The 26,322-nt window shown below is 41.5% G+C and overlaps 1 protein-coding gene across 4 annotated transcripts in view; it reads right to left on the bottom strand.

Annotated features, from left to right (window-relative positions):
- The window catches only part of LOC104912217 (X-linked interleukin-1 receptor accessory protein-like 2), a 262,419-nt gene that overhangs the window by 46,902 nt on the left and 189,195 nt on the right, over positions 1-26,322 (bottom strand). The gene's annotated exons all lie outside the window — the stretch shown is intronic.

The following is a 26,322-nucleotide window of genomic DNA, read 5'->3' as shown; positions in this document are numbered from 1 at the left end:
CTTACAACAGGGATGAATTAGGAGTAATCAGATAACAGCAATCCAAAAGCAGAACGACATATGGTTTTCTAAAGCTGTGCCCAATCAAGAAGCAAATACTGATCTTTCGTTCCCAAAGCACTGAATGAAGGCTAGAACAGGAGGCACTGGAACAGACGCACCAGGTAGGAAGGGCAGTCTCATGGGAGCTTAGGCCTTCAGCTGCAGCTTCCCTTCCTTCCTCCACCACACAGGGCTATGAAGTCAGTCCTGCTCTGGCCCAAGGATAACTCAATTTAATAACATTGCAGTTCTCTAATAAAGGACCTTGAGAGAGACAGGGCAGGTCACTCACATACAGAGTGAAAGTCCCAACTTCAAATCCCGTCTTCAAATATTTTCAATTATTTACAAGGAATAGAACAGCCACGGTGGACTCAGCTCAAAAGAGAGAGCTGTTCTTTCTGCTTCGCCTTTGCAAACAGCTAATTGGAGAGAAGAACCGTGGTCTCTCATTCCCTTTCACCAGTGCTCTGGCGTTTCTGATATCCATGCACACCCACCAGCAGGTCCACACTGATGAGGCAGCATTTCATAAACCAGAGTATAGAAATTTCACTGAAGAGACATATATGATTTACTTGTCAATTAAACACCTGTCTTTCAACCTAACTCAGTCTGCTTATCTTGTGGAGTTGTTTGAGGCTGGATTACAATGCAGCTGCTAATGTTAAGAGTTAAAACTCTTAAGTCCTATTGAGTGATACCCAAAGCTTCTATAAAAAGCAATGCTTCCATTTCATTATAAATTACACATAACTATTTAAATGTAGATACAATAAAAAGTGGAATATCTTCATAACATGCCCGTATGAAAATCTAAGTCACTACAAAATTTGCATATGAATCTGAAAGTAATTAAATTAATTCTAAATGGAATAAGAGGGGAGTGAAAAGGTACTGCATTCACTGAATGGTCAATGATCAGATCTACTTGCACCAGAACATCTCATGAAGTACTTGCCCCGTAACAACATTAAGATTCAATTCACAGGATGTGTTTTATCATCTTCCTTTGTTTACCAAAAAGATGGTTCGCATTCCCATTCACCTGTCAAAACAAATGCCTCAATTCTATATTGACTTCTACAGCAATCTGCTTGCTAAGCCTGTATGAAACCACTGCTGTTGTACTGGGCTATTTACCTGGGCAATTTTTTAGGCATACATTCTCTGATTGCAGAGGACAGCACAGCTGTACCTGCCCTGGCTGCAGGAGGGGCAGTGGGCAGCAGTGCCTTGTGCTGCACTGCACACAGAGGTGGATGGTGCTGGAAGGAGCTGCGTGCAGGAAGGAACACAGGGTGCAACAAACCCACGGAGGTCGCACGGATGGTGCAAGGCCTGCAGCACTGAGCTGCACTCTTGCCAGGAAAATGCAGCCCTTCACCTCTCACCCTTCTGAAGGAAAAGAGCTTCCCTAGAGAAAGCAGCAGCTGTGGGTTTTATCACAGGGCTGTCTCAATGAATGAATAAATTACACACTGTAATTTCATAATTATGCATACACCAAATTGCATAATGAGAGATCACTTCAGTAGCTCTGTAACTACAGAGATAGCCAGTGGTCATAAAAGTTCATTAAAATAAATTCAAAGGATAAAACCACCTGAAGGGACCACATCACAAATGGGAACACAGAGCCATTACAGCACACAGCTCCACCAGAGCAGAACGAGGGTGCAGAGCCCTTCCCAGGGTGCCAATGCATAGCAAAACTCATTGTTAAAAGCACTATTCCTGAGTTCGAAAGCCTCTGATCCTTATAGCAACGAATGAAGTATTTTGTATGGGTGCAGTGAGCCAGCTTGTGTCTGTGGGAACACTGCACTGCAGGCGCACAGCTCTGAGCCCACAGCATTTCATTACCAGGTGTTTGCACGCTGATGGCCGTGTGTCTGTCTAAATGTGTATATGAAGCTTCACTTCTGCATGAGTACTGAGGGTGCGAAGCAATTGCACATTCATTCACCTTGCTCACGTGAGGGCAGAGAGCATCCAGGGAAATGGAGAACGCAGAACAAAGTCCACAGTTGTTAAAAATGCCCAGAAATAAGTGTGTGTACATAAGCATCAAGTGAAATCACTTGGAAAGACAATGAAGAAAACATGCTCTGCTCTTCCTACGTCCTCTGCCTCCCTGTGTCTGAGGCTGTCATTCCTTTTGCTGTGCGTATGTGCAGATATCCCTGCCCATGGCAGGAGGTTGGAACCAGGTCTTTAAGGTCCTTTCCAACCCAAACCATTATATGGTAGACTGTGAAGAACAAAAAACAACAAAAGAAAACAAACCCTGTGGTAGCCAGGGAAGTGCTGAGGGGGAGGCTGCAAGACAGCAGGACCACATTGCTGCCATTTCCAGTACTGAGGAAAGAAAGGAAGAAAGAGGATTTTCTTCACTAAAGACTGAAAAATTGGTTAATATAAAATCTAAACGGCCAGAGGCACATTTCATATTTCTTGCAGGTTGAAGAGGTAAGCGTGCTCTGCCCAGACAATAACAAATAACAGTGAGTAAACAGTAGATATTACCTGGGAATGTCTCACTGAATGCAACAGTGCTTTCATCAGGAGAAGAGAAGGGGAACTGATTTCCCGTAAGCTTTGGCCTCTTAACTGTGTCTAAGCAAGGAGAAATCTTTAATTTCACAGATCACTCTTCTCAGTTTCTGCAAGTGAAAATAATTCAAATGGAACCACAGGGGTCAGGGGTGCCCTGCTGAGATTTGGGATGGCTCTTTCACTTTGTGCAACCAAGATCAACATCCCAAAACGAAGATCACTGAGATGACCAGTGCTGTACATGTCTTTAAGCCTTCTACACTCCATCTCTGACATATGGATTAAATACATAGCCCTATTTCACTTGTGTACACTTATAAATGACATTTTTAAACAGTTTTAAATGCACTCTTACCCCCACAACCTGAAGAAAGCAGGCACGAATGCAACTCTAACACCACCTCTTCCATTAAAAAAAAATAATAATAAATAATCCAAACAACAGAAATTAATATAAAGGTAGTTCTTGAAGAGGTTTCTCCCAGCAACTACTTTCCTGATACCTTTCCTATTATTTGAAATTTCTTGAAGTTAATAAACAGATAAACAGCAAACCAACACATCCTGCTCCTGCATATTGCTGACCAAGGGTTTTTAGGAGCTGGAGCACATGGAATTTCTGAACTCATTTAGAGGAGCTGCCAACTAAAGAATGAGCATGGCATGAAGGCTGCTGTGTTTCTAATTAATTCCTTGGTGCTTCCAGAAAACAAATTATATGCACAAAATAAGCTCACATTCCCTCCCAGTAGCACTCCAGGTATCTACTGGGTAAGACACACACGAACAGAAGGCAGCAGGGTACACAGAAAATAAACTACAACAAACATATTGCTGTTTGGCACAACTGCACCAGGAGAGGACAGGACTCTGCAGGCAGCCCATCCAACCCACACCACCACCTAGTGAAGCAAACAAGCCTCCATCAGGGTGAGGGCTTGGCTGCTGAACAGCCAGAGAAAAGATCTCCCTGAGCTAACCCCAACACCAGAGCAGGGTGCCACCAGAAAGGGTGCTGTAAAAGAGAATGTCATCACCAGCACTGCTGCACTTAACGTGCTCCTTCAAGAGGGAATTATTATGCCTTGCAACGTATATGAGCGTGGGCACACAAATCATTGGGATTGGATTTGCAAACTCTTAACAGGTGAGGTAAGTGCTAAAGCTCCTAAAAACGAGAACCTTGAGCCATATAAAATCTTCTCAAAAGACCTATTTTTAACGTATTTCCTATAAATTAATATTTTAACTCAGGAACCGCTTATGTGAGAATTATTTCCTATCTCAAGGCCCTTCAGCATGTCCGAATGGACAAATCCCTTTTGTCAGCTGAGCTCCATTACTCTCTTCTGAATGAACGCCTCTGGGATGGATATAATAGATATAATTTTTAACAGCATATCTTGTCTGCTAATAAAATGATGCCAGACACCATCTGCACAGAGATTTAATACCAGCAGGACTCCGGCAAATTTTTACTCCTGTTGTGGTGGGTAACTTTTGAATCACATGGCTCCCATCCAAACCTTTTTATTCATTAGCAAGAAAAATAGCTTATATGGAACTACCTGAATAGAGAAGCCTCCCTAGTAAGAGTGCTAATGTCACAGGCACTCTGAGGAGCAGACTCCTGGCTGTTATTTACTGCAGTTTACAGCTTTCTGTGTTGCCACCAACAGAACTGGGGAAGCCCAGGATCAGGCACTGCACAGAGCTCTGGCCATCACCGCTGAGCCGTAAATGACAGGCCAGAACTGCTCCTGGGTGATTAACTTCCCCGAACTCTGATTTCAGGAGACACTTGAATTTGGTAGGATCTACCTTTAACTCGTTCAGATGCAGGGCAAACACTGCAGCACTCTATGAAAGCATACTGCCTCTTTTCTTCCCCAGCATCTGTCTCTTAGGACTGGCATGAATCTAAGTCAGTTGAATACTGCCCTGCATTACCTAATAGCAACAGCTGCATCAGAATTACCTGCTGGGATGTGGGCTTCCTTACAGCCACCTCCATACTCCCAGCTAAAACACCTTGTGAGATTACCTTACTCCAACACAGGAAAACTTCTTAGCCAAAGTCAAGTACAGGAAGCAAGAAAGAATTAGGTAACAAGTACCATTTTTCCTCTACCCCTCTACATACAGAATAGTAGAAGCATGAATTCACTAGTTACCTCTTGCATGGAGCGTAGAGTATGTACCCTCAAGCTTTTGTTGGGAGGGAAGGAGTCAGTCTGAATTTAATAAATCATTCAGAGCTGAGTTCAGTAGGGCAAGCAGCAGGAACTCTGAAGCTATAAGTTTTGGCAGCATCTCATAGGCCTGCAAAGATACGTACCAACCTCGGGAAGGGATTACTTTCACTTGCAACCACTTGTGCTTTTTTTTTTTAATTTTTATTTTTTTTATCATCCTGGGTAACCAGCAGTAGAGGACAACGACTCATTCTCTACAAGTGTGGACAACATTTGCTCTGATGGTACTAATCACAACCACCTTAAAGTGGTGGAAAACTCATGGCCACCAGAACCAAAGGCACCCACTCCCTCAGGGGACAGTCATGAGTTGTTGTCGTTCTTTTTTTAATTGTTATTTAATTTATTTATATGCTATGTAAAGGATATACATGTACATGCAGTGCAGGCCTTGTAACTGAACCAGAGCTTACATAGAAACTCATTATATCTTTTCAAGCTCTGTTTTACAGCAGCAAGTGTACAAACCTTTCACAGCTTTCCGTAGTGTTCAGAATGCAGACTCTCAAAGAAAAAATGCAATAAAATACAACTGTTCTTATCTCCATGTGCGAAAGCCAAGCTGCCAAATACGTATGTTAATTACAGGCTAAAAAGCTATATGGCTTCCTTCAGATCAACTAAAATCTTACATAATTGTTTTGAACAGATGATTATGTATCTGCTGCAAAGGAACTCAGAAAAATTACATTATTATTCAGCAGTCAGCAGAGTAATTACATATCCACAGAAAGCTTGCGTGCTCTAAGAATGGAACGAACATGGTCTGTCACTGCTCCTGTGCTATATGGACATACTTATTTAACACTTCTGGCACTACTGCCAGAACTCAGAGGACTTTGAGTTCCAGTGACCACAAGAAGAGTTCTATATTTCTTCAGGCTACCTTGTATTTCATTACAAATATCCCCCATAATTTAGGACCACTGTCTTTCAGGGGCAACTGAAGCAAAATGTCTTCCTTTTACATCTACATGTGGACTGTTATACCAACCAGAAATATGTTTTTTAGAAAGGAGTTCTGCTCAAATCACAGTGGAAATAACCCCCAAATCATACAAGTGAATGTACACCTTTATTAAAGTGAACACAATATTTTCCCCGGCTTCCTTCCTTTGCATTCAGATCCAATGGATTTTCCAAACTGAAAAAAAAAAAAAAAAACAACAACAACAACAACAGCAAAAACCAAAAAACAGTACTGGTCCTTATTGCATGTAATAATTTCCTGAGTGAGCCGTACTATTGCTTGCTACCATTCCAAAGTTATTCCTTGCACTGAACCAGTGCTGTGCGTCACAGGTAACTGCATTCGTTCAGGCATACTTGCTATGCACAGAGGTGTTCAGAGCCTGGGCAAGCAAACCAACACCTGCTATATGATAGAAATTAGGTTCAACCTGCACCTGCCTGCAGATAAAGGAGCGAATCCTATGGGTAGAATGCCCTGCTCTTGTGTGTTTCAGCACAAGCTCTTAGAAGGCCTGTATGCTCTATACTTCACACACTTTGAGGCAGGGACAGGCAGCCTTCCTCAGCACCCATCCCCACAGTTGGTATTTTGACCTACTGGGCAATATAACTGGGGGAAGCACCAGAAGAGACAGGAATGGTCCAACAGAGGAGCATGAAAAAATCATCAGAATTATTTAAGATCTCTGAGCTGGAGGGACAGAGTTGTCCCTGGCATGCACTAAAGCCCCATCACGTCATTCTCCAATACAAGCAGGACAGAGAGAGCATTCATAAAAGCAGCACTTTCACTGTTGAGTGAAACACGAGTGTTCTCTCACTGGACTCTAGGAAACGCAGTGCTGGATGGAAGCACCAGACACAGACAGAGCAGGCTGACCTCCTGGCTTCAGAGCCAGAGCTGACACTTGCTCCAGCACAGGCAGATGCTCTGAACCACAACCTCTCTTTCCGATATTCACTTGATCTTTTATTAAATCAACACGATAATATCATTGTGAATGCCTGTTGTTTTTGTTGTTTTGTGTTTTTTTTTTCCCCCTCCAGAAGAACTCTGAGAAAGGAATCCCTTTCACTGAGCAACTGGTTCAAACCTTTTGTCCCTCTTTAGCATTATACTGAGTGACATGGCATCAAACAACACTAAGGAACATAGCAGTGCTACGGGAACAGTCTCAACTGATCAATCTGTCAACAGAAGCCCAAGATCCAAATGCCCTTTTCACCTTGCTTATTATAATTATGAATGTGAATTATAGCTAGGAAGGTGTTTCACCCTCTTATTAACCTTGACATTATCTTTAGCTAGCTAGTTCCATGCCCACACTAAAGTTTCTCATAAATCTTGTACCTAGTATTTCCTAGACACCTCCCAATATATGAGATGTGTTTTACTTTCCATAAAGAATAAAAAGATTCCCAATGATCTTGACTTTTACAACAGTCTTCCCAAAGCCATTATCTTCATGCCTTGTACAGAATCATGTAATATCTGTCTCCTATCTTTTTCAAAAACTAACAAAGCTACCAAATAAAGTAGCCTTTAATAAGCAGAGAACTACAAAAAGACATACAGGACTATGTGTTACAGCAGGGAGCACTTCATATCTAATGCAACATTCCTCTGCTCTCAAGTCCTTATCAGAATGTACTGCTGAACTGGATTGACCCTAGCAAGCAGTTTGCTAATGTCACGCTTGGCAAGCAGCTTTGCAGAAGCCATACAGAAAACAGGAGATACATAACCTCAATTCATAGCTGTTTCAGAACTTAATTCTGAATTAAAGAGGTGAGAAAATGAAGAGAATTAAAGGAAAACACAGCAATGACAGCAGAGAAGCACAGTCCTAGGCTGCAGCAAGTAAGGGTTTACTCAAATGCAACAGCTATAGGCATAGAAATAAAGCATATAAGCTGCTTACCTTCAGAATACCTCAAGTATACAGGGATCTCCAGCAAGATCCCCTTGCCTCCACTGCCAACCCTTAAATGAGGCCTGGGAAGGGATGGCTCCTGGCTCCACACCTTCCGGTCACTCAGCTGCACTGCATGCACCTGAGCTCCCCTGGGTTGGCCCTGCCTTCCCACCAGGTGTTCCATCACTGGTTCAGGGTGTGACTTAGCATTTCTGCTACACACATGAAGTCAGAGACTCAACTAGTCTCACTTTCTGAAAATGGAATGGTCAGTTAATGGGTGGTGGAAATCAGAAAGAAGTTATTTCAGAGCTGAGAAATGATTTGCTCACATGTATTTTATTTTATTTTCAAAGATATTTCTTGTAGCTAAGATCACATGCCTCATAACAACAAGAGCCTTTCCCCAAACCTCTAGCTATTACATGCTCCCAGTGAACACACCATCTTGGCAGCAAGCAAAATTTCCTGCAGAAACTCATTCAGTAGCCTTCAAATTTCATAGACAGCTGTGGGGTTTACTTCTCCTCTACTCTTATCCTGGCAGAATTCCCTTCCAGCAAACTGAATACAGACTGTGTCCACACTATTAGGCTTCATTGTTGCTTAATAACGCAGAAGAGATCTATTCATCAGGTGTCCAAACGAGGCACAGCCACGCAAAAGGGCTGAGTGAGACTAACTGACTTCTATTGCTCTGCTCCAGTTTTGTTCCTGCTTTCTCTTGAATCAGTGGAAAAGTTCTGAGATAAGCTTGTTGCAGAAGTGATGGATGCCACCACTGTTAATTATTCCGCCCATTACAAGGCATAGTATAAATCACTTTTTGTCTGGTGACTGTCGCACAGAATTTGTAGAGCACAAAAGGCACTGCAGATCTATGATACGGCTCTGCTCTTCTCGTTACATAAGAGATAAAGATGTGCGTGTTTAACAAACACATTTATTTTAACTCAAAGAAGACAGGCCTGATTCAAACATTAGCACTTTCTGAACAGTTTTTTCTATTATCTGCAGTACTTGGTACACGAGTACAAGACAAGTTTTATTTTCAACATCGCCTTAACAACAGAGCATGCTTTTTGCCATTTATGCTTCAAGTATCTGCAGCTAAAAATGCCATTCAGAGATGAAACTGCTGCACGAATACACTTTGTTCAACCCAAGAGCCCAGCATTCTTTGCCATCATCAGCTCCATAAGAAAAGCTTCCTTATTCAGAAGGTATTGATCCAGCATAAGCTTCACACATTGTTTCAAGCATTTGGGATTAGAGGGCATTAGAGAAAGGGTCTGTATGTTTTATAGTGACCGTGGCAGCCGCAGTGGTGTCACAGCTAGAAAAGCTGCTCTCCGATGCACTGGCCTCATGAGGAAGACGGACCTTGCAAAAGTTTTGACATCACCTCTCTGAAAACTCATTCCAAACTAAAGCCTATACTGCACGACTGCCCCTAAGCATTATGCCTAAACCTCATTAACTTCAAGGAGAATAAAACAGCTGTTTATGCTTTGCTTAACAACTGACCATTGGTTAAGGGATGAACAACGCACTCATGCTTAACCCTGATCCCACAGAATCAGCTCAGGCCCATGAGTACCTCCCTGACACACCTGAGTAAAGCAGCTACCAGTCACAATGAAGACCAGAAAGCAAAAGCAGCTCATGAAGTGCTACCCTACACATGGAGCTAAGGAGTGAACTCATGTATGTAGCATTATTTCCACAATACAAAGCAGACTAGACATGCATGCCCACTCCTGGCACCACAGCATTCCAAGCCCTACCTGTATTTTAAATTGTGAGAACCTTCAGATTCCTACAGGAGTGAAAAGGTGGTCCAGAATTTAAGCAGATACATTATTTTGCTGTTAAGAAGCAAACAATTGCTCCCCCCCCTTAGCCTACCTTCTGAACGAGCTGTTTAACACTGCATACATTCTTCATTTGTTAAGTTCTTCAGGGCCATTTTTAAGTGATTGGGGATTTCACAAATGACTTCCATTTTAGAACCTGAAACTTGATTTGAACTTAGCTGTAGATGAAGGCCTTTGCTGTGGCATGCTTCCATAATTATGACCATGGAATGAAGCAGCAAAGTCATTTGAGACTAGTTCACTGCATGATAACCTTCACAAGCGAGACTGCAAATGTTTCTGTCGGACTGGAACAAAGCACGGCCCGGAGAGCTTGCTCCCCATGGCAAAGAAACTTGACATCCATCAAATATTCACTCCCTTTCATAGAAATGGAAACACTTTTCAGCCTGCTCATCTAACCTGTTCCTTTCCTAATTCTTTAGCCCCGGAATCTGGATTAGCCCTGAATCAGCACTGCCACATCTGCATGTAATGGACCAAATGCTCCAGTGTACAGTGGCAGAAGATAAATGTGCACATATTATACTTGATTAGCATTAATGGAAGCCACTATTGCATTTGACAAGCATTTGTGGAAGCCAATCTTCTCCTTCAGATGGCTGGTCCCCCTGTGACTCAAGGGAGGGACCCAGGCAGGCATGCCCACAGCAGTACAGCAGAAGGGGAGAGAGGGGGACACTCCTGAGCTTCTGATGTTCTTCAAATTCATCAGAGTTGTGCCAAATTGCTATTAGGTCAAAGACCACTTTCAGATAAAAACAGCTAAATATACATTTGCTTTTGCATCCCAGATTTTTGCTACTGCCTAGACCAACTCTGTTAGTTGGAAAATGCTTTTATTTCAGTTTCATTGCAATGGATTTCTTGCAAGCCATTTATTGTTTACCCGATTAGCTACTTTTCTATCTCCTACACACCTCACATTACATGTTGTCATTTTTAACTTGCCTCGGTAGGTGCACATTAGCCCTTGTTATGATATGTATGTTACCAGTACACATACAAATACACATACAAGGCTGCACTTTTGTGCCAAGTCAGTGACTTATAAATCTCCCCCTTTCAGGATGAAAATTCTCAGGCTTGATCAGAGAACAAAGTTTACGTTGCTGTTGCCATTACAAGAAAAATATCTGCTCGGATGCTCTTTTTTAAGGTCAGAAACACAAGACCAAGGTCAAATTTAGAAGTACTGTGATAACATTCAAAGCCTAGCACCAACCTTCCATGAGTTTACACCATGTTAAGTATCCATTTAAATGAATTTGTTCTTCCCACAAGCCAGTATAAAGTATAATGCAGCCAACCCGCTTGCAGATCAGCCTCCCACCTCAAAAAAAAAAAAAAAAAAAAAAAAATAAAAAAAAAACAAAAAAGAAGAGGCTGTAAAACCAGTTCACACCTCCAAGTGCAATCTTAGCACTGCTCCCCTGAGCACATTATGGGCTATAGCCCCCAATGAGCACCGCCTGCAGAATTGGCACAGCGTGCCCAGGCTCACACCGCTGTGTGGGTGCAGCATCAAGCCAGCACCGTGGCATCTGTCTTGTGCTGGGGGACAGCATCACACCCTCGGAGAGGAACAGAGCACCCTGTCTTCACTGCTTTGTATTACATGCACATTCTGCCTGCAAGACAACCCTTGGAGTGATATACAGCACACAGCAACCACCCCATCACTACAGCTGTGCATCTGTTATGTTGACAAATGAGCTTCAAACAAGAAATTGCAGGCACGTGTTTGCAGGTGGCTCCATCTCTCTCCCAGTGCTTGCTCCAGGAAAAGGAAAAATGGCACTTAATATTTCAAAAGTGCTCCCGCTATGGAAAGGTTTATGACAAACACTTTAAATAATGATTTTAGCTAGTAATTGGCACACTAGGTCTTCAAATGAGAGGAGAACAATCACTCTTGTTGTTACTCATGTTATCTTGCAATGCCCTCTCCCGGTGCAAGGTCCCTGGCATCTATGAAGCTGAATCTAAATGATCAGGAGCAACTTTGAAAACCCATCTCTGCAATAAGCAGCTGGAAACGAACTAAAAAGGCCCTAATCAGTACAAAGCAACACTGTCTCCTAGATTTTTACTGCTGGCTTGTGCCTGTTGAGGCATGGATTGCTTTAGGCGCCTGTTCCAGCCCCCTCCCACCAAGTCCTCGGGCTGGTAAGAACTGCTGATGCTGGGTCACTAACTGCAGCTGCTCTTCGGAGACCCTCCTGCACCCTCCGTGACAGCACAGCAGTAGGCTGCAGGTTCTCAGCTAGGCACAAAGCACACATTAAAATGCAGAACCTCGAATGCAATGTGGCAACAACCTCTGCTTGGGTTTAAGTCTAATTGGGTTCAGGTAGAAAGGGCACAGCTGTGTCATGGATGTGAGGACTTGAACTGCCACTTTCCATACCGTAGATGTTTCTGAGCTTCTGGGATTTGTCTACACCTTGTATTTAACACACATAAGAATAACAAGATTTGCTCTAATTTAGGCATCTTTGCTCAAAGATAAGGATCTGCATTTTCATTTCCTTTTCTTATTTTCATAATGTACACCCAGCAAGCTGTTTATTCCCTGAGCATGCTACCAGCAGTGAAAGCAGAAAAACACCAATGTCTGAGAATTAAAGCAGAAGTACACTAAGTCAATACCAATCCTCAAAGGAAAGAAACATGCCACGTGGTGCACAGAAATAATGGATAGTATTATTGAAATATAGTATTTTTATGAAAAAGAGCTGGTTTTGTATTTTGGTAATAATTTTTCGTTCCACAGCTCAGCTCTTCTCCCCCCTGGATACTTCAAAAAAATCCTAACATGAGAGGTTGGTATTTGTGCATCATTAGGAAAAAAAAAAAAAAGGAATAAAATCCCTCTCTGTCATAGTGAAAGCATGAGAACAACTCAGAATGAAAGGAAGTGGATGTTGTCACAGGTCCTGGAAGATGACGAATAGCTTCAGGAAGGAAATGGGCTTAACGTGGGAATGGATGTACATATCTGGTTTGGTTTGGTTGTGCAGAGGGACGGAGTTAGGAAGGAAGGAGGATGGGAGTAGATACACAGTACACAGCAGTACGCTACAGATCTGGGCTTGAGTATTTTCTTCCGTGTTTCTCTTGAATTTTCACTGTCTGGCAAAGTAAACAGCCCCAATTATATTCAGCTGGATTGACACATACAGAGCTCAAGGCTGAGGAGAAGAATATTTCAATAAGCTGTTGTGTTACTGTAGGCACGAGGAGTTTTAGTCTCGCTTTATCCTCCCCCTGACATTTTAAAATGTTGAGCTACTGCCTGCACTGCTGCCTTGTTTCCCACCCAGTCTGCAACCGAGGAAGGAAGAGGTACCTGTTTACCGCACAGAATCATAGACTTTACAGTGACAAATACGAAACCACATAGTTGGAGTAAAGGCACAATTACCAGGTCAGGAACTGTAACACAATCGATTTAATTCTCCATTGGAAGATATGAGGCTGCTGGTCGGGACAAATTGGTACGTCAGGGTGCTGCTGGATGGGGTTTATCGTGGGGCACAGCAAGCTCCTCGTCCATCGATGGCTGCATGATGCTATCAGGCAGCGCCGGCACTGCAGGGAGCTTTGCACACACTGGGACACGTTATAAATTCCTGTCGCCGTCAGCTGAAACCCACGTGTCAGCAGCACAGCCAGCGAGGAGCACCTCATCTAGATGTAAGAAGCACTTTTCCTACCCCAAAGAAAAGCTGGTGCAGCAATGCAATATTTAAGCTCTACAAAGTCCTTATTAAATGTGACAGCAACAGCTGTAGCAGCTAGAGCACTGGCAGAATAGGGAAAGAAATTAAAGCCCTTCTGAGGGCTAGAAAAAGAAAACAGGTACAATTTTACGTGTCTGGGCTGATGGGAAATAGAGGCATGGGGACAGACAGACAGAGATCTCAGGTGCTGAGAGCTATTTCTTTGACCCCCCCCACAACACGGAATCACCTTTTATTCCTTCCAGTGGATATCTTTTACATTAAACTAATGTATAGAATATTTCCACTACTTATTCTTAGAGCTTGTTAGGACAGATTAAACTCTCCCCACATCATGCAGTGTAGCTGAAACATTCCTCAGAATTTATGAAATGCACAGTTCCAGCAGTGATGCCACAGCACTGAGTAATTATGAAGAGAGTTATTCATCTATTCCAGGAAGAGAAAAAGCAGAAATCAGAAATAAAACTCAAAAAAAGGTATTTTCCCTATATGCAGAACTACACCGCATGTACATTTTAGACAAGCCCAGCTTCTGTGACAAGTTTTCCAAATGAACGCACTGGCAATTATCCTTTAGGGAATGGTTGGAAATATTTCCAGGTCTTACCATGCTCCTTCAGCCCCATAGGTACAACCTACAGAAACTTGGTTTGCCCCCTGTGGAAAGCCTCTAACATAAAAAAAACAAATTTCTTTTTGGTAAATATGTTTCAAATAAACAGTCCCAAGTGAATTAACTTCAATATATGAGTAAACTATGAAAACCTTTTTTTTTTTTTCCCTTTGCCTCTGCATAGGTCTTGTGAAATTTGATAAAGATGAGGACATAACAGGTATTTCATTGCTAGAGGTCTACTAAGACGAGCAGTACATGTCCCTATGCTGCCTTTCCTTCCCAGCAGCAGACTTGGATCCCTGTGTTTCGTCTGAGTTCCAGCTCCGTCCAAAGCTTCCAGTGCAGCTTTTCTGTCAATTGGTGGAAAAAGCCTTTTAGCTAGGAAAACTGACTTCTCTCCCTCTAGAAAGCACCACCAAAGATACATTTTATTCCAGAATGAACTTTTTGCTATAGAAGGAAAGAAGTGTTTGGTGAGATGGGAAAATATTAAATTCCTCTTTGATAAAACTTTTTTTTTTTTTCCCCAGATAATTCACTTTCTTAATGAGCATCATGCTTTGGGTAGGATTTTCACCAGTTTCAGAAAACTAAACTAAGTACCAACCACAGGTATTCTTCTCTGCCCAAGCAGTGTTGCACCTCCGCAGCCCTTTCCTCTTGTGCCATCAACAATGCCATGCTAAAAGAGTATTGATTAAGCGCTTCTCATTCCTCTTTTATTTACAAATTAAGTTGTCTGTTCGGAATACCCAATGTCCCAAAAGAAGTGCAACTGAAATAACGTCTCTACATCAGACCACTTCACTGCACACAGTCACGTACACATATTCAGACCACAATGTTCTCCTTAAAACATGTTCCCTAAATACAGCTGCTGAGGGCACTTGGAGGTTACAGAGCTGTCAGAGCCCTGGCAGGATCATACCTCCCTTGTTCCAGATGCACCTCGTTCCAATTTAGAGGAAAAAGAAGCGAGTCAGTATATTCCAGAGAAGTCATAAGGGCATATGTAGCTTATGGCAAATCGGTACTTCCCTGTCACAAACTATAGCTGGCGTGGCCCAGGACGGGCAACTCAATTATCCACAACTGGATTGCTGATGTGGTATGTTCTCTAGCTGAATATCCATCTGGTGTTTGCCCTGATATAACAAGAGGCTTTTTATTATCTCAAGCCATCAAGAAATTATCTTAGCTCAATTCCTGGCAGAAGTGTACCTGGTATACAAGAGAACAGGCACTAGCCAAGATAAAATAAAATCAGAGACCACACAGTGCTTAACTGGTACAACCAGTACTTTTGGTCCAGAGGCTTGGCTGTACCAGAAAAAAAATAGAGAGGATAAGAACAAATTTACAACTACGTTGTTCATTAAGTTTACTGTTTAATTAATTTGATTTGCCACTCTGCACATTATCTTTCCTGGGCGTTTTCAGAATACTTCAGCCCAAGGGGCTTGTCATAAACAATACCTCTGAGAGCTTTTCATTTTAAGCTGAAGAAGATGAAAAGTTAAATCACTTACTGTTCCCTTCCCATTGGTTGCAAATTGATTTTATTTACTGAAACATGCTTGCATTGCAAAAACCACTCAACACATATAGTAAATAAGTCAGCAGATGAACGTCGAGTGTAACCAGTAGCAAGCATCCTTCGAAATAAACTGCAGCTATAAACACCTAAACACAAATTTAGCTGAACACTTCATTTTTCTCCTGCTTACAAGAGGTCAATCAATACTACCAAAGACAAAAAGTAACTTGGTTGGTGCTGATAAAAATTAAGAATAAGTATTTCATCCTGTACCACTGTATTAAAGGCAGCTAGGATGCTTAACGCATCAAGCATATTTTGGTCTGTGCTTTCAACTTTAAAATTGCAGGCACAGAACAAACATCAGTGAGTTATTAGCGTCAGTCTTCTGGCGAGCATCATAAGAGTAACATCAGAGCCTGCAGCAATACCACAATTGTCAGATCTCATAAGCTAAACATGGTCTGGCCAACAGACACTGGAATAGGAAACCTTTGAAAATCACTTAAGTGAAGCAAAAAATGCTGCTGACAATTCAGTAGTGGGCACTCTTCCATCCACAGAAGAACTTCTCATCCCAGCCATTCACCCACAACTGCTACGCAGCATAAACCAGCTTTGAAAGGCACCAACATTGTGCAGAGAAAACATAACCCCAATCTCCAGCTGAAGTTACTGCAGTTCACCTATTAGAATTCCTCCAGTCATTTCAAAGGAAATACCAGTCTTTGCTTTCTGTGCTCACACTTCACTTAGGAGACAAAGCATTACTCCAGATTTGCAGTTTCTCTGGGAGGTTGGGAGGGCAGCATTTCTAGCGGGTAAAGCAATCTGCTCGCTCATGTGTATCTATTTTACCATTAGCAAAATGTTTTCAGGGCAGTGCTGCTCTGTGTCTCTGCATCTATCTGCCTGTTTATTATTAATAAAGAAGAATGGGCGTCCAGTCTACATTTTTGTGATGAACGAAGCCTCCTTTATATGGGAAATGAAAATGAACAAGTTTACCTCAGTGGTTGTACTCTACCTCACTGTTGTGGGCAAAAGCCCCACAGTCCTATCATTTACACTAAATCACCTCCACTACTCTAAGCACAATGCAGTTTGAGAGAGTGGCTCAGCCACTCCAAGAATAAAAGGCAGTTCTTAATGGAGGAGCTCCTAGCTGACATTTGCAGTATACACTTTGTGATTCAGCAAGCTACAGTTGCTGTGCACAACAGAGCAGGGGATAAATGAGCAATCCATAACAAGTGTGGAAGCCTTGGCTGTCCTCATCAATAAATCTGAAATACCAAATAATCAATACTACAAACTGCTGATTCAAGGCTGAAAACACTAGGTAATGTTCAAGAACATGTCAGAGAACTAGGGGGCATCACAGGTCAATAAAATCTAATGCTATTTGCCATTCTAATTACTTTGCATGTTCACGAGCGAGGAAAGCAGTTTGTGAAGCTGTAGGGAAAGCTCCAGGAGTACTGACACTATATATAATTCATAGGCTGCAGCATATTGCTACATTTCTCACTGCCCCTAGAACTTACACTTTCTCCAGGAAATATGGAGATACTTAACACTTAATGTTTATCTTCCAGAGTCATTTTTCAGGAGCCCAGTATTAACAGGTCACTCTGGTGGATGGGAAAGCCATCAATCTCGATCATTTGAGGGACTGAAAATGAAGGAGTTTTACCCTTGTGGATATATGGCATTGTCATTTCATCAGTGACACAGTTCATACAGCTTGCACAGGGTTTGTGCATCCTTCAGGCACTGCCCAGATCCCCAGCTGGCTGACTCCAACGAGGCACTCTTGAAAGCAGCACTTGAGTCAATTTATCAGGACCTTGTTGGGTGTCAGGTGAAAAGGAGATGTTAAAAGACAGAACATGACTGTGCATATCACTTCTTCCACGTGAACAGACACCCACACCTTTAGACAATCAAAATACTATAAGTTTAATTAATCATCTTTATGAAAACTTAGCAAGGGAATGCTGAGAACAATATCTCCCACTAACGGACTTTTAAAGTCTGGAACTCTCAGCAGAAACTCAACTTGGGTGGGTTTTTCTCTGTTCTTCACATTTAATAACAAAGTGATTCCCTGACTGTGTCAAGACACTGCAAACAGGGAGAAGGGACGAATTCTTGCTATGGATATCTGTAAGCCATACCTGCAAGAAAGTGTCACTTCAGATGTGACACGTTATAAATTTTAAGATGTCAACATTAGAAGCAAACAAAGAGGATTTTCTGTTCCAATATGCAGCATTTCTCCCAGAAGTGCAAAACTCCTGCAATATAACTTGTTCACTTTCAGATTTCTTTTCTGAACTAAAAGAAGGTACCTTAGCAGTCAGCAGCCCTGCTCACAGCAGGGGGTTAGAGCTAGAAGATCTTCGAGGTCCATTCCAACCCAGGCCATTCTATGATTCTGTGATTCTATGATTCTTTTCATAGAACTACAGCTACACGCAAATGCTTTTCTCTTCCCTTTTAGCTTCTGTAAATATTGCCCTCCCCAGCAATAGTTTCTTCTTGATATTTTTTCCATTTATTCTCTATTTTGGACTAAAATATTATTAAAAGCCCTGTAACAAAATAACATTAAAATTTGTTTTGAAGAAAGATAGAAGGCCTTGCAGCCACGCTAAGCACAGTCCACTGGCCCAATGCATGATTTAATACTGTGAACTTAAACAATAGGAACAACTGTGATTATCTCAATAGCTTCTTGTCCACTGCGACTACTTAAGCTATGTTTGATGAAAATCTGAAAATGCCTAATTTATTTTGAGCTAACCTATTTTGGTTGGTTAATCACAATATCTTACCTTGTGACTCTTTGGAGATGGTGTCTGAAGCCCAATGCAGAGTGCAGGCAGACCTCAGGGATCCACAGCCAGCCCCCTCCTCCCCACAGCCCCTGCAGCCTGAGATACGGCACACATCTGCCAAGGAAACGGGGTGCAAACATCCATCCCCCACTTACTATGGGCACCTTCTGTGCAGTTCATTTGCTGTCCATATTACTGAGTAAGGGAGAGAGTTAGGACATAAAATTAAAATTCCTTGTTAAGTACAAAATTGGGTTCTTACATAAAAAGTACAGTGGTCAAACTGCACTCGAGCAGCTCCCTGTGAATTTATGAAGGGCAGAAGCTGGGCAAGTTGGGCCTTCATCTGGAAGCAGTACATTTCCTGCCAAGAAAGAGCTCCAGATGGAGACTCGTGTGGGACACAAGGGACACAGGAACCTTTGGCTAAGAGCAGAGAGGGCTGCCAAGTGCCAAGAGTGCACTGAACATTGTTCATAGAGGGGAAGAAAGGCTAAAGCAGCCAAGTCAGAAGACAAGGGAAAGAAGAGGGCACGTTGCTGGGTCCAACAGCTGCAGAACCCTCAACACCATTTTAGATGTCTTACAGGGTTCTGGAGAACCTTCAGCAAGGGAGGTATTTTAATTGGAGATCTGGAGCTGAAAAAGTAGCTCTCCAGAAGGAGCAGCTGTTTCCAGGAAAAGGCAAACAGCTTCAAACACAGTGTTGCATCCCAGTCAGCAGTGGCCATGTGAGTATGGGAGCAAACTCCAAGGCCAGGATAATTCCACCAAACGTGTCACCACACCTTACTTTGGAGAGCTTTCACTCCCTCTCATCAGGTAAATTCACAGGCTCATTGAAGGCTTTCCTTGAAAAATTTTCTACTTAGAGACAACTGGTATTCTGATCTATGTTTGAGAAGATAAATACAAGAGAGAGGTGCCAGCATTTCTCAGCAGTATCAGTGCCCCAAAACAGCCATGAAAACAGCTCTGCACTCCAAGCATCTCCTGGATCCTAGGGACTAGGTGAGATGCCCAGTGCTGTTAGTAACTAGAACCTGCATTTGGTGAAAATCCTGTCATTTCAAGAGAAATTCCCTGTGGATTATTAATTCCAAACACTTTCTGGACAGGAACTATCAAAATATCTAACTTCAGGAGAGAAATTCCTGAAATCTCTGGAGGCATTCAAGGCCAGGCTGGATGTGGCTCTGGGCAGCCTGGTCTGCTGTTGGTGACCCTGCACATAGCAGGGGGTTGGAACTGGATGATCGCTGTGGTCCTTTTCAATCATTCTATGATTCTATGATTCTACGAAAGTCTCCAGTAATATACAATACTAGCCGTATGTATTACTAAAAATTACATACACACAAATAATAAAAAAAAAGTACACTTGACAAAACAACATTAAAGGTATAAAATCTTGCAAGATTTGTTATTTAAATTATTAAACAGAAATAGATGTTATTTCCACGCAGTGCTCTATTTAGCACAGTAGCATCTTGTTCAATTGATGACAAAATGGTGTTAAAAACCGTTATTTCATCCCATGCCCAAAAAAAAGGCTCTGGAGCACAGACTACGAAGTGACAAGAGGAAGGTGATGGTACATCCCCCTCCTGCAGGAGCTGGAGGTTCTGCCCTCCCTGCACAGTGCCAGGCAGAGATGTCAGAGCTTCTTTGGGTACCAAAAGCAGTACAAACGTATTAACTGGCTCTGTTGAAAAGCTCCATGTGAGTTAACTCAGAAATCCCTACAGACCAGAGCTTTGTGCAACAGGCCCATCCTTAGTACTGTTCCTTTTGCTTCAAGAAACTCTGCTGAACATGTTCAGTTTATGCACTTTTACTCCTTGGTTACCTGCTTTTTTAACCTGTGTCTTATGTTGCCCCTGCTTTTATGTATATTCAGTTCCCATCTGCACAACGATATTCAGAGCTCAGTGACCTTTTAGAGCTAAATTGTTTTGTGGTTTTTTTTTGGATAAGTAACTACTTAAGCAACACCAAGGCATTTCATAATTCACTGCAGATTTGCTGAACTGCTTGTGATAAAAGATAATGCTACTGGAATAGAATCACAATGACATGGTTTTTTAAGCAAATAATAATACTCATATTTTACATCATAAAAGTAAATCCCTTAATAAAGATGGAACTTCAAAAATGATATTATTACTTCATTATTTTTTTTCTATGGTTTCTCTGCAAACCAACAATAGCCAAAAATGTCGATCAAAACATCATTTCTGTGATTATGTTGATAATAGTTTCTCTACAGTGAAGTGTTAAGGTTTTGGGTGCACAGACAGATTGCTGCAGGTATAGGTTTGTCACTGATCAGCACCCATTAGTTCTTGTCAATGTGTCATTATCTGCCACAAAGGATGTGAAATAGCATACCCAGTTTACACAGGGCTAAAAACACGCAGAGAAGGAACTACCACAAAACACTGGATGTACTTTTAGGTCCTACCATCATTTTCTCTGGTAGTTCTCTCTGTCCATGGTGCAGTTGGAGAGTAAAACTAAATGCTGGCATCTTTAAATCCACTTCACCCCTTTGCTTCAACCATAGAAAATCACCATCAATAGCCCGTGCTGAGTGGTCCAAACACACTAAAAAATCTAGCAACAGCAGCAGGCATAATTTGAAAAGTGGGCAGTGTGATGAGATTGGAAAGAATTTAATTGAAAAACTATGAGCAAAGAGCGAACTCAGGCAGAATCATTCAATTCATGAAGCCAGGTGGAATAATTTGTCATTTAGAACAGTCAAAACAAATATTGCTGTATAAATGACTTTTAGGAACAGCCAGACATTTCAGTAGTTTGTAAGAAGAAAATGATGGACATGAAGATAGAGTAGGGCTCAAAAGAAACTCAGAGGTCTGCTGGACAGAATGGTTCAGTAATTCCTGCATGTCAGACCAATACATCACTGGCACTTTGTGAAATCGGGCAGACAGCCACCTTCTGCTGTCAAGTAAGACTTCACAAATCATATCAAGGCAGCTCTTCCACCAATACAGTCGTCCATGGAAAAGCAGACAGCCTCACCTGCCAGGGGGTTCTGGGTTGCCCAAGGAACTGGGGCTGGATCTTTGCTCACAAGGACCAGCCTTTCCCTGGCCTCCTGCTTGCATCCACTTACATCTTTTATATGCCCACCTCCTCACAGACTAGTGTTCCAAAACACAAAAAGGTGCTGAAGCAACAGGCAAACGTAACAGGTGTATTTCCCAAAAGCTATCAAAACGTTCTTATCTGTCAGACAGAATGGGCTGGCTGGCCCAGAGAAGGCAGGAGGTTGCCTAAGTTGCCTTTCAAATACAACATGACTTCTTCAGTAGCAATATTAGTAACAGTAAAATTATTTAATTGTTCCTTAATAAATGCTGGCATTTGGAAATACTAACAAATGTTAAAATAATGGTATCCAATATTCTCAAATATCTGGAGTTGCATTAAAAAAATTGTAAGTTCTGGTATTATTATCTTCATATTATTATGCTCTTGTTTTTTTGTGTGGGTTTTTTTTTCCTTTTTCCAATTTGGACATGCTCTAATTTACTCTCTCAGTAGAGACAGACATTTTATTCACTTTTCAGGTTTTGATAGCCCTGGGTCACAGGTGCTAAACTCACAACAAAAATACCAAAAAGTAAAGTGAAGAAGTATATATATATATATATATATTTTTAAACAGACTGAAGAGTTACATGTTACTTACTAAGCGATAATGCTGTTGTCATGTTTATTCAGAGAAAAAGGCTGACAAGACTTGTTTCACATCTGTCTGCAAATATAGCAAAACCATGAATAACGAGCGATGAAAAAGCTGTTTTGTTGACAATCTATTATTCTTAAATGCACCCAAACAGCAAGATGTAGCCGATGCTTGTTAGTACTGTATTGGAGCTCAAGATTTTGTCCCTATAAATACTTTGTCTCTAAATATTTTTCAGACATATTTGAGGCTGCAAGCCTTTTCTCTGCAACCCCAAAGAACACTATCATTGTCTCCCGTACCTCAAACCATCAAAGCCATACAAGGGCACTGGTAGCTATGTCCAGTACTCCATTTCTACAAATGACATTTTCCTTTTTTGATTTATGCTCCTTTTTCTCTACTTTTACAACTCAGAATCCTTTTGTTTTCTCAAAATAGCCAGACATTATGTTGTTGGGTTTCAGTTTTCATCTACAAGACCAGTGAGCTTTTTCTCATAAACTGTCTCACAGTTTTATTACCAACTCCCTTCTTTGGGACTTGGTCCCAAAGAAGAGTAAGAACTGTAACTGAGCCACTGAGATCTTCCATTTCAGCTTGTAAAAACAAAAAGGCAACACTGGAGCTGAGGAAAACAGCTCCTAAGGATGCTGCACATGCTGTCCTTGCAGCTCTCTCCCACAGCCACTCCAGCAGCTCCCTGACACTTTGGTACAGGAAGGTAAGGCAGCACCTTTTCATAACTCCGATATCTTCCCTGGAAGCTTGCTTAAATAATGACTGAATTACAGGTGTAGAGGTTTGCTTCTAATTCAGAGCATCACCTTTGCTTATTTAAAATAAATGCTTAAGCAACATAGCATGAATACCAAATAAACAGTCATTCTTTGCTCAGGCCACCACTGCCCTCAACTTTACAGGGCCAGCAGGAGCCCCTGCTGATGGTTATTGGGAGACTTGAGCAAACAGAAGACATGTCCACTCTCCAACCAAAGTTGCCTGAAAGTGAGCAGCAACTGTTTTCCAAAGAGTAGCAGGTCCTATCTGTTGCATGAAGGGCCTTGAATCTTTATATGAGCTATGAATTAATTTCTGGATCTTTTAATTTTATTAGATGCAACCTTTGTCCAGTTCAAACAGCTGAACATATTATACATATCCTATACAAGTTTTGCTCATTTCTTCCTACGTTTTTCCCTTTGGACACTGAAATATACTATCCTGGAGAGTACAAACATGGCAGCTTTGGCAACACAAGGAAAAGAATGCATGAGTTCATCTTCTATCACTTGTCTACACATAATTCCCACAAAAGCAGACACTTGCCACACACCTGCAGGCAGAGAGGACTGACAGTAAATAACTCCATTAACTTAACTTACTTATTTCAAGTAGTGTACGTTTTGAGAGCGCCTGAAAGGCCACAGGGAAACGAACCCAAGCTCCTCTCTATACATGGCAGTACAGCTCCCTTGCTCGAGAGAGCTGCAGGGTTGCCTGTTTCACTGTCAGAGTAACTCTTCAATAACAATTTTGGGTTACCATGGCTGCTGGCAGTGGCTAATGGCATCTTGCTGTTCAAAATCCATATTGCTAGTGAAACTCAGGCAACTGTACTTTTCCAAATGCCAATACAGGCATGTTAATAAGTAACTGCAACTGCAACAGAAACAGCATTAGAAAGTCCCTGCAGAGGAAAGAGCCTCTGAAATTAGCAGGCAAGACCCTTTTCTCCACATCTGCATTGCGAGCTAGCAGAGATAATTCTACCAGGGCTTTGCTGGTAAGCCTTCAGCAGTATTTACGAACAGTGATTTACACAGAACAGCAGGTTCAGCAGCCTGAGCTCTGGTTCCACCCTGGCTCCTCCAGGTACAGCCATGTATTTTGATGAGAACTCAGTTTTCAGACGGGCAAATAATGGGACCCAGTGCACCATCAATTCCAGTACAAGACAGACATGGGCATAATGGAACAAATTCAGTGAAGGACTGCAAACATGATTAGGGAACTGGAGCATCTATCATACAAGGAGAGGATGAAAGATCTGAGGTGGGTACACCTGCAAGAGAGAAGGCTGAGGGAAAACTGATCCATGAGCAGAAACACCTGGTGGGAGGGTGCAAAGAAGGTGGAGGCAGAATCCATCCAGCCATCTCAGAGATGCCTGGTGAAAGAGTAAGAAGGAACAGGCAACAAGCTGCTAGATGATAAATTCTGTTTAAGCATAAAAACAATGTTTAGCCATATTCCTCAAACAAGTCCCTGGTCATGCCATGCACCTGCTCTCAGCCTGTGATCTCACCTGCCTCAGGACCCTCCAGCTGACCTCCAGCACGACTCAAGTGACCCTCTGCAGTTTGCTTTCACACCCTGTTCCCCCAGTAAGATAAAACCACCCGCATAAAACATTCACAGACCAGAAACAAGACAAAGAAACTTTACAAAGCACCAGATGATAATATGCTCACACAGTCCTGTGTATTACATCTGTAGCTCTTATCGGTATATACAGATCATCACTTACATAAACTTTCTAGCCTATTCCACATACAAAGAGAGATTCAACTGGCAAACACACAACATAAAACGTGTCTCCCAAACACTGAAATCAGGAAGAATGTTTGGTTAAAAATTACCTATCTTTTCTAAACATAGAGATGATTTCTACTCTGCTGCTGTGGTTGTTATGATGACGTAACACATAAACATACGTGCCTTTATGAACGAGAGGAAATTTAATTTAATGTGAATTCCACACCAAATTACAAGGGAACAAACTCCAGGTTCTCAAGCATTATGCAAAATAGAGAAAACATTTGCATATGTCATATTTACTATTTTAATAATCCATATCTAACATCTTCGTAATAGAATGAAAAGCTTTAACACATACTACAGTTATTTTAGGACAAAGTTATTAAATTGTGAAGTATTAACATAGCACACTGTTCATATAATGGAGAGAACACATCACTTCTTGCAAGGTCATGATGAGAGGCAGAGCAAGCTGTTATTTAAAGAATATCCATCATCTGTAATTGAATTAGATGCATCTCATTTTCACTTTGTCAAACTTTGTTCATATTCTGGTTGAAGACCAGCATGCTACCTAGGATAGCAACTACCCACAAGGTAGGTATTATATCTTCATTTGACAGGTCTGGGGTCAGGTAGGTCAAATCAATATTTCAGAGATCTGTCCACAGTCAAAAATGGACAATAAAGAATCACATGATATATGGGTCTGGCACATAGGGAAAATAACTCATTTAAAACAAGGAACAATGATAAGAAAAGAAAAATGGATTTCATTCAAAATAGAAGGAAGAACTGTATTTCAAGAACACATAAGAAATACCATACTGATGAGTTCAGTTTGATACCAAAGAGTAGATTTCTATTTGTCACTGCTTTATGTAGGACTGCATTTTAATTTGTACATCAGGCAACAGACAAGAAAAAATAACCTTTGTTTATATAGTTGTGTGCAAAAGGTTGAAAAAAACCAGTTATTTTCAGACACTTGCAATGTTCCACAGATGCCAAAGACAAATAATAATTATAGATGTCATACTGCACAGTGGAATGGAAAGGAATCAGGAATATACGGATAGGCAATACGTTTATACTCATTCATTTTTGATACCTCACAAAAAGAAATGGAAAAGTACCATTCCGTTAAGTAGACTACTACATGGACTCAGAAACAAAATGCATGATCCCCCTGATAAGCATGTTCTCCCTTCCTCCTGCAGTCCAATGTTCCTACTTTCAGCCTAGGAAGAGGTTGTGCCACACTCTGCAGTAAAGAAAACCTCTAGACTAGAGGAGCTGACCATGAGAAATTAAGCCAAAGATAAAAAATGTGGAACAATAAACTCATGACTCAAGACATCTCTTTTGGCTGTGTTTAATTCCAGACAAACCTCATCAGAAGTTTCTTTATATAGCTTCACTTAACCTCTCCTCTAAGTTAGTATTAAAGATGCAACTGGAATCAGAACTTTCTCCAACATATGGAGTGAGCTGATGTCTGTCTTTCATTTCATAATTTGAATTTCCAGGTTTTGAACAAAAAGTAGGAGCAATCTTCTGCGAAGTTTTGTAAGTCTGGACCTAAATTTCCCCTAGTCTGAAACTGCTTGGTTACTGGGATTTGGTTTGGAATTTCTTCTACCAAATATTCACCAACATTAAAAGCAATATTAACAATTTTAAAACTTTTTTTGTTT

The sequence above is a fragment of the Meleagris gallopavo genome, chromosome 9 (assembly GCF_000146605.3).
Source record: "Meleagris gallopavo isolate NT-WF06-2002-E0010 breed Aviagen turkey brand Nicholas breeding stock chromosome 9, Turkey_5.1, whole genome shotgun sequence".
Lineage (NCBI taxonomy): Eukaryota > Metazoa > Chordata > Aves > Galliformes > Phasianidae > Meleagris > Meleagris gallopavo.
This window is presented reverse-complemented; position numbering and strand designations above follow the sequence as displayed.